Source organism: Filicampus tigris, chromosome 2 (genome assembly GCF_054856515.1).
Source record: "Filicampus tigris isolate MCC_2025a chromosome 2, RoL_Ftig_1.0, whole genome shotgun sequence".
Taxonomy (NCBI): Eukaryota; Metazoa; Chordata; class Actinopteri; order Syngnathiformes; family Syngnathidae; genus Filicampus; species Filicampus tigris.
In genome coordinates, this window is record NC_141218.1 from 32,859,326 (window position 1) to 32,866,189 (window position 6,864).

Here is a 6,864-nt window from a genome sequence, read left to right on the forward strand (position 1 = left end):
ATTCCAAGGTAACTCTTAGTTTACGATTCACTTTTTTTTTTTTCAAGTGAAATGTCGCAGTTGTCACAGAGCTGCCGGACACAACAAAAAGCACCTCCTCAATGGATGCTAAAGGCTGTTATGACTGGTTGTTACGTGACGTACAGTTGCTATGCAGTTGCTATGGGCCTTTACTCTTTGTCCTTTATGATGTCATGTAGGCCTGATAGTCTTACAGTTTCAAAGTTTGAGTTACTCAGTGACACGTTGTCAGTACGTCAAACCTTTTTTGAGTGAGTTTGCAAACTCTCTTCCAGTCCTGATCTCTGTTGTTACTTTGTATTTTGTTGATAAAGATTTTTTTCCTCTTCAACTTCAGTGTCATGTCTGCGTGTGGGTCCAAATCCCGATCCTCTCGTGACAGAGCCACTATCGGGCCAAGGAAGAGAATGAAGTTCCTGATACACCCAGGGTAAGCTCAGCTATACAGCCATTCTCTTCCTTTCTCACAGTTATTTTGTTGATAATTAATTGTCATTCAGTAATTATTACAGATTTATTCTCCACTTCATGTTTAACATTTAAACTTCCAGGAAGCAGTTGTTTGATGAGGTACTGCTGAACTTCATTGTCAAGGACTTCCACCCCCTCAGTATTTTGGAGAGTGAAGAGTTCAGGAACTGATTCACTTTGCTTCCGCAGTTCCTCGAGGTGCACAGAAACCATAACCAGACTGCGGTCTGAAATTGTGCGTGTCATCGGGCACACAAACGAGGCCCAGCCTGGACCATCATCACAGCCCTCTGCAACCACATCTGGCATGTTATTCATCATTATTATTTGTTGTTGGAAATTGTACTAAAATGTAAATTTTTCATTTATTTATTTTTTTAAAATAACCTGTGGCAGCATTTGGACGATGAAGTCGGAGATGTGAAAGAAGTGCAACTGCAGATTCTATTTCAGAAGTCCAAAGATACTTGGCAGTGGGGAACATTGGATGCACTCAAGATCCTCTAGTTTATTGGAAGAACCAGCAAACCTCCTATCCCAACCTCTTCCTGTTGGCAAAAGAGTTCCTGTATACAGCAGCATCGTCTGTTCTGTGTGAGCGTGTGTTCTCCACTGCAGGAGAAACGCAATAGACTTAATTTTCAAACGTTGGAGAATTTTCTTTGTTTTTTAAATAAAACATTTGTAATTACAAAAATTCGACAAGCATCCCCATTTTCACATTATGATACATGTTCGCATTATTAAAATATGTGGAACAATACAATATGGATGCAAAGGCTTGAATGCTATTGTATACATTCGACTCGGTCATCAAATAGTTGTCAATTCAGTCTGTCAAGTGGGTTGCTTGAAGGGATAATTAAAGTCCAGCAGGTGTCAGTATTGAGTGACACAGTATCAACACAGTGTGTCATTGCGTCAACACGTCTGACTCCTCATCGACCCATCACTACTTGTGAGGATAAGCGGTATGGATAATGCATGGATGGATATATCAACTACTGCATCTCACATAGAAACAGAACATACAGTATCACTCACCCGTAATATGAGCCAATCACATTAGTGTGCACTTCAGGGCCCACTCGGAAAACAAAAACTCAAAAAATATAACAGTGCATTTAATATTTGCGTTATGCGACGGAGACAACTTGCCTTCACCGTCAGCGAGGGCGGGGGGTTGCCATGGCCAGGTCCAAAGCGGCCCACAGCCCGGTACCGTGGTAAAGTGAGGGCCCATCGAGAATGCTCCGCCCCCTCTGTGCTGATACCTACGCTCCGCCCCTGAGGTGTAGGCAGCTCGAGTGATTTACTGCACATTTATTCAATTTTATTTTAATTTAAATTTTAACTCTGCTTGGATTAAGGATCATATTATATCCTGTGTATGTGTGAATTTATCGGAACCCAAGACCACACACAAACCCTCCAATGATTCACCGTGGAGACTGGTGGCTCCATTCAGTCTAATGAGCGTTGTTTGTCAGCAGCTTGACAAACACAACACCTAAATGACATATGAATGATATTAATCCTAAAGCGTGCATAAAATTACATTACTTCAATGTAATGTACATTTTGAATGAATATTTTATTCATTCATTTTTTGTCCGACAAGGGACTGCTGTCATGGGTTGTTGACAATGCTGTCATAAACCAGGGGCTATAGATACTGTATATGCAAAGATTATGAAGAAATTATTGAAGAAACCTGTCAACATTTTGGTGGCAAATATAATTGAGAGTGACAGTAAGTTGCAGTATAAACGCAACTTAAATTTGACAGGCTTTACACATTCTCAATTAAGTGTAAACTAAATGTAAAAATTGTTCTTACGGTATTTGTAATGTGCTGATGTGTAGGAGGGTCTCCAGTTAATTTCCATTGTTTATATCAGTGGAATTGTCACTCTTTCCCCCAATCTGGAAGACAAGGCCTCACCAACTAGTCAAGTGAGTATTGAGTTGGGTTTTCTCCTCCTCTCGGGTTTTCTCATTTGGCCATGTGCCTTCTGGAAATGGACTTCAGTATGTAATGTTAATTGCTTTGTGTCCATATTCTTCTGTCTGCTTTCCTGCCACGCAATTGTGAGGATGGCCCAAAGACTCTGCAAGACCATTCAACATCTGAACAGCCACCAGGTGATTAAAACCTGTCAATAATGAAACGTTTGGCGAGCCAGCCAGTGGTCAAAGTGTCAAAATGAAGGCAACGTTCACATACAGAGAGATGCTACACTATCCAGACCAGGTGAAAGAGTCTTGTTAAATCTGGAATGTTTAGTGTCACCACTATCTCCTGGGTGGAAAAAACTATTGAACTGAACGCCAGAATAGAATTTTTGTATGTGTGCGCACTGAAAATGAAATCCCTACTTTCGGGGAAATTGTTAACATCTTCATGACAGTGAGGCACTTCTTTTGACCACTAATGTTGTTACTCTGGGTTTTGGTGATTACCTGAACCCATTTAGAACTGCGGAGTATTTGTTCACTGTTAGTGTGATTGACTGATTTTATTATTGGCATGATTGGCAGTTTCCATATGGAAATGATGAAAGAACATACATTGTGCCCTACTGCTCTTTTTGCATGAGCTGTCTGAAATGGATTTGTTTGAAAAAATGTTTTGAATTGAAATCTTTCTGTGTGTGTTTTATTTAAAGTAGTCAGGCATGGGGTATTTTTCCCCACACTGTATAGTGTCGAAATGAACACTCATTAGTGTTCATCTAAACACTTGATGGTGGCATTATTACTGCATTGTCAACACTACATTTTGTTGCTGTAACACACTATTGGTGTTGAACATTTTAAAATTTTGTAAATGTTGCTTAAACAATGGGTAGTGTGGATCAGAGGTGATTAATCCAGGTCCAGAAAGTAAAAACCCTGCCACAGTTCGGCTTTAGCCACAGGTGCTTGTAATCAACTGAGCTCGTTTACCTGCCGGTCGGGTAGAAGAACCTGTGGCTAAAGCCAAACTGTGGCAGGGTTTTTACTTTCTGGACCTGGGTTACCCAACTCTGTTGTGGATGCATATACAGTCACTTTGCTGGAGGAAAAATTAACACCACCGGTGACGAATTAACACCCGCAAATTTGGAGTGTATGTGTGCCCACATCACTGTAAAGCGTCTTCGATGCCCTCGTCAGAATCACTCAGAAAAATGTAACGGAGCAATGAAACTCTAAGGCAGGGGTGTCAAAGTCACTTTTGTTGCGGGGCCATATCAGACTTATGGTTACCCTCGGAGGGCCATTATGACTTGAATACATGTATGATCCCTCAACTATCACATATACATAGAAAAGAATCCATCAATCCATTATCTTTATCCTCACGAGAGTTGTGGGTGTGCTGTAATCTATCGCAGTAAAAACAGTAAAAAAAAAAAAAGTTTGTTCAACTATTTTTCTATTCATTTTGAAAGGGAGATTGTAACAAAAATGCTTGCAATGTCTCACTGTTATTAAAAGTGAAGACAATATGCAGTTTTGATATTTTAGCAAGGAATATGAAGTCGACACCCATGATTTGACTTTGTGGGCCACATGTGCTCTACCGTCTAATTATAAGTGGCCAGCCATTTTCATACTTGCCAGTACAACGAGAAGTGTCTTACAATGTGTTCCCTTCATTTTGTATTTTTGCCCAACTGGATATAATTTTCTTTCTCAAAATCCTTACTATATATCTCTAAAGTAAATATCTGTCAATGTACTGTACATGTCACTCCCATCAGAAGGAGAAGTCATTGTGTCCTCGTGTACGGATGAGGCAGTCAAATTACTCAGTCATGTTGTCAGTACAACAGTGTACTCTGGAGGGATGTTCTGATGTAACAGTTACGCTTTTGACCATGTGGAAGATTGATTGCAAGAGAACGGTCAACATTCACTTTTCACTTTTACTGTTTAAACTGTCATTTGTTAAGCAATCATCTCATTGCGATACAGAAAAGAAAAGACAGCACTGCATAGCACAAAGAAAAAAATAATGAGGAAACTGAAAATGTGATCCTGTGTCACTCTCCTTAGCGAAAATTGTATTAATGCAGTGGTTTTCAAATTGGGGTACTAGTACCTCTGGGGGTACACTAAAATGATGGTTGAATTTACTCAATTTTATTTTGTCAAGTGGTTGCATAAAATAAAATGATCTGTATCCAGATTCCTTTTTAAAGTAGTTGCATAGTCTTCTTAAAATCTATCTGGATTCAGATTATTTTATTTCATGCAACCCCTAAATAAAATGGTGTAAATGATGCGCAGCATTTTTTTCTGTGTACTTAAGGCACTTCATTGGGTAGTGTGGATGTTACATTACTGTACATTTCAAAAGTAGCATCAATGTGAAAAAGAACTTGATCACAGCTGTTGCCTCCCTGCAACCAAGACCGACAACCATCCTCAGTCAGCACAAGCGCAAGTGCCTCATTAAAATGTCCCACTTAATGTCAAAACATTCAATTCAGTGCAACAATGTAATGTTCAGTGTTGAAAGTTGGTAATGTTGCCAGTCTTCTTTTTAATTATTAAATAGATATTTGGATACATTTTTGGCAAATGTATTTGTATTCAAAATTAAGTCAATCGTTTCTTTTTCAGAACAGATCATTTGATCCCAAAGTAGGAAACTTGATGTTGATAAATATTTTCATGTGCACTAATCCTATTTATAGTTAAGCTATTTTTTTCCTTTTGTTTTTTTTTTCAAGGAGTTTTGAGAAATTCAACTCTGATCTGAGAAATGTACTGAAGCAACTGACGAAAAATAAATAAAAACAATTGTAATGCATTAATTATGAAGTTCAATGGAAAATCCCCAAATTCTTTTGGTGAAACGGGCAAGTCTCAAAGGTACCTTGTGGGCAACACTTTTACAACTCAAAAGACAATCATTTTAACAAACATCCAGAAATAAACATCTACCGGTAAATGAATTAGATCTTTAAATGAGCCTACAGACGTCTTGAAATGATATTTCTCTTGGGCTATGCAAATTCTACAAATCTATAAATCAAATATAAAGTCATAAAGTCATGAAAAGAAGCCTAAAGAATCATGCGAATAAAGTTGTTTTTTTATGCACTATGATGACCATCAGCTTTATGTAGTGTAGGTGAAGAAACACATCTCCTGCATGAAGGTATAGGACAGGATTATTTCCTCCTCTCCTTGTCACCTTTTGTCTGCCCAGCCTCCAATTTGAAATATACAATTATACGTGAAGGGTCAGGTCAAACACAGGAAGCTGAGCTGATTGGCTCGACTCAGGTATCGATGGGCATGTGTGACAAATCGGCTGCTATCACCGCTCCTTATAAGAGTGTGTCTAATCGTTTCAGCTCAAGAGTTTCCCCTGTTTCCACTCACCTCTTGACCACTGCTTCCTGTCAGAAGTGTTAAGTCTGCTTTTAATTCATTTTACTATCTTGTGCACACTCACGCACGAGCCAAAACAGCTGGCCCCATCCGTCGTTGTCCACCATCTTATGCTTCATTAAGTCTCAACACCTCTTCTTCTCACAACCTTCGACACTGTCACATATACTTGCACCAACACACACCTGATCCTGATTCAGCCTTTTAAGAACCCACTTGACTATGACCTCTCCCCTTCACCTGCTTGGCTATCTCTTGCCAAGAAAACAGCCCGCGAGAGCGTTTTATTTTCATAGAATCTCTGGCTTCATCAGAATGAGCATAACGGCATTTGCTACGTATTTGCATTATATTATAATGAGTTTATTCGGGGAACCGTGGCCTCAAGCTAAATAAAACAAATGACTCATTGTGGTGAAGTATCAAATCCAGTGCAGACTCACGTCAAATTCAATTATGAAAACATATATATATAAATATATATATATATATATATATATATATATATATATATATATATATATACATATATATATATATATATAGAGAGAGAGAGAGAGAGAGAGAGGTTAGGTAGATACTGTAGATAGATAGATAGATAGATAGATAGATTTAATATTTGCTTTGCTATTTTGATTGACATTTTTACATTTAATTGCATTAATCTTAATTCCTACATGTGGTCTTCCAAAACTGATGGAAACAAGTGGAGCCAAATTGACATGTTGACATGAATGGCATTCCCACACCAGCGGAATAGTGTAGCAGTGTGTGTGTGTGTGTGTGTGTGTGTGCGCACATGTGGGGGTGTGTGTGTCTGTGTGTTGGTGTGATGCATATGGTAAAGCACTCAGCAGGTCTGCTGTTAGTCACACTCCTGCGTCTCAAATTGAATTAGCGTTGACAGCACACAGCGTCTGCCGTGTGTTAGCGGATGTGTGTGTGTCTGGGGGAGGGTGCTAGCTTCTGGCAGGCTGTCTG

General features: G+C 39.1%; 1 long non-coding RNA gene across 1 annotated transcript; it reads left to right on the forward strand.

The window, feature by feature from the left end:
* The first annotated feature begins 240 nt into the window (after positions 1-240).
* On the forward strand, positions 241-1,396 carry LOC147152078 (uncharacterized). Its single transcript, XR_015084810.1, has 2 exons — positions 241-451; positions 573-1,396. It is a non-coding gene; the product is annotated as an uncharacterized LOC147152078 (long non-coding RNA).
* Positions 1,397-6,864: the final 5,468 nt, after the last annotated feature.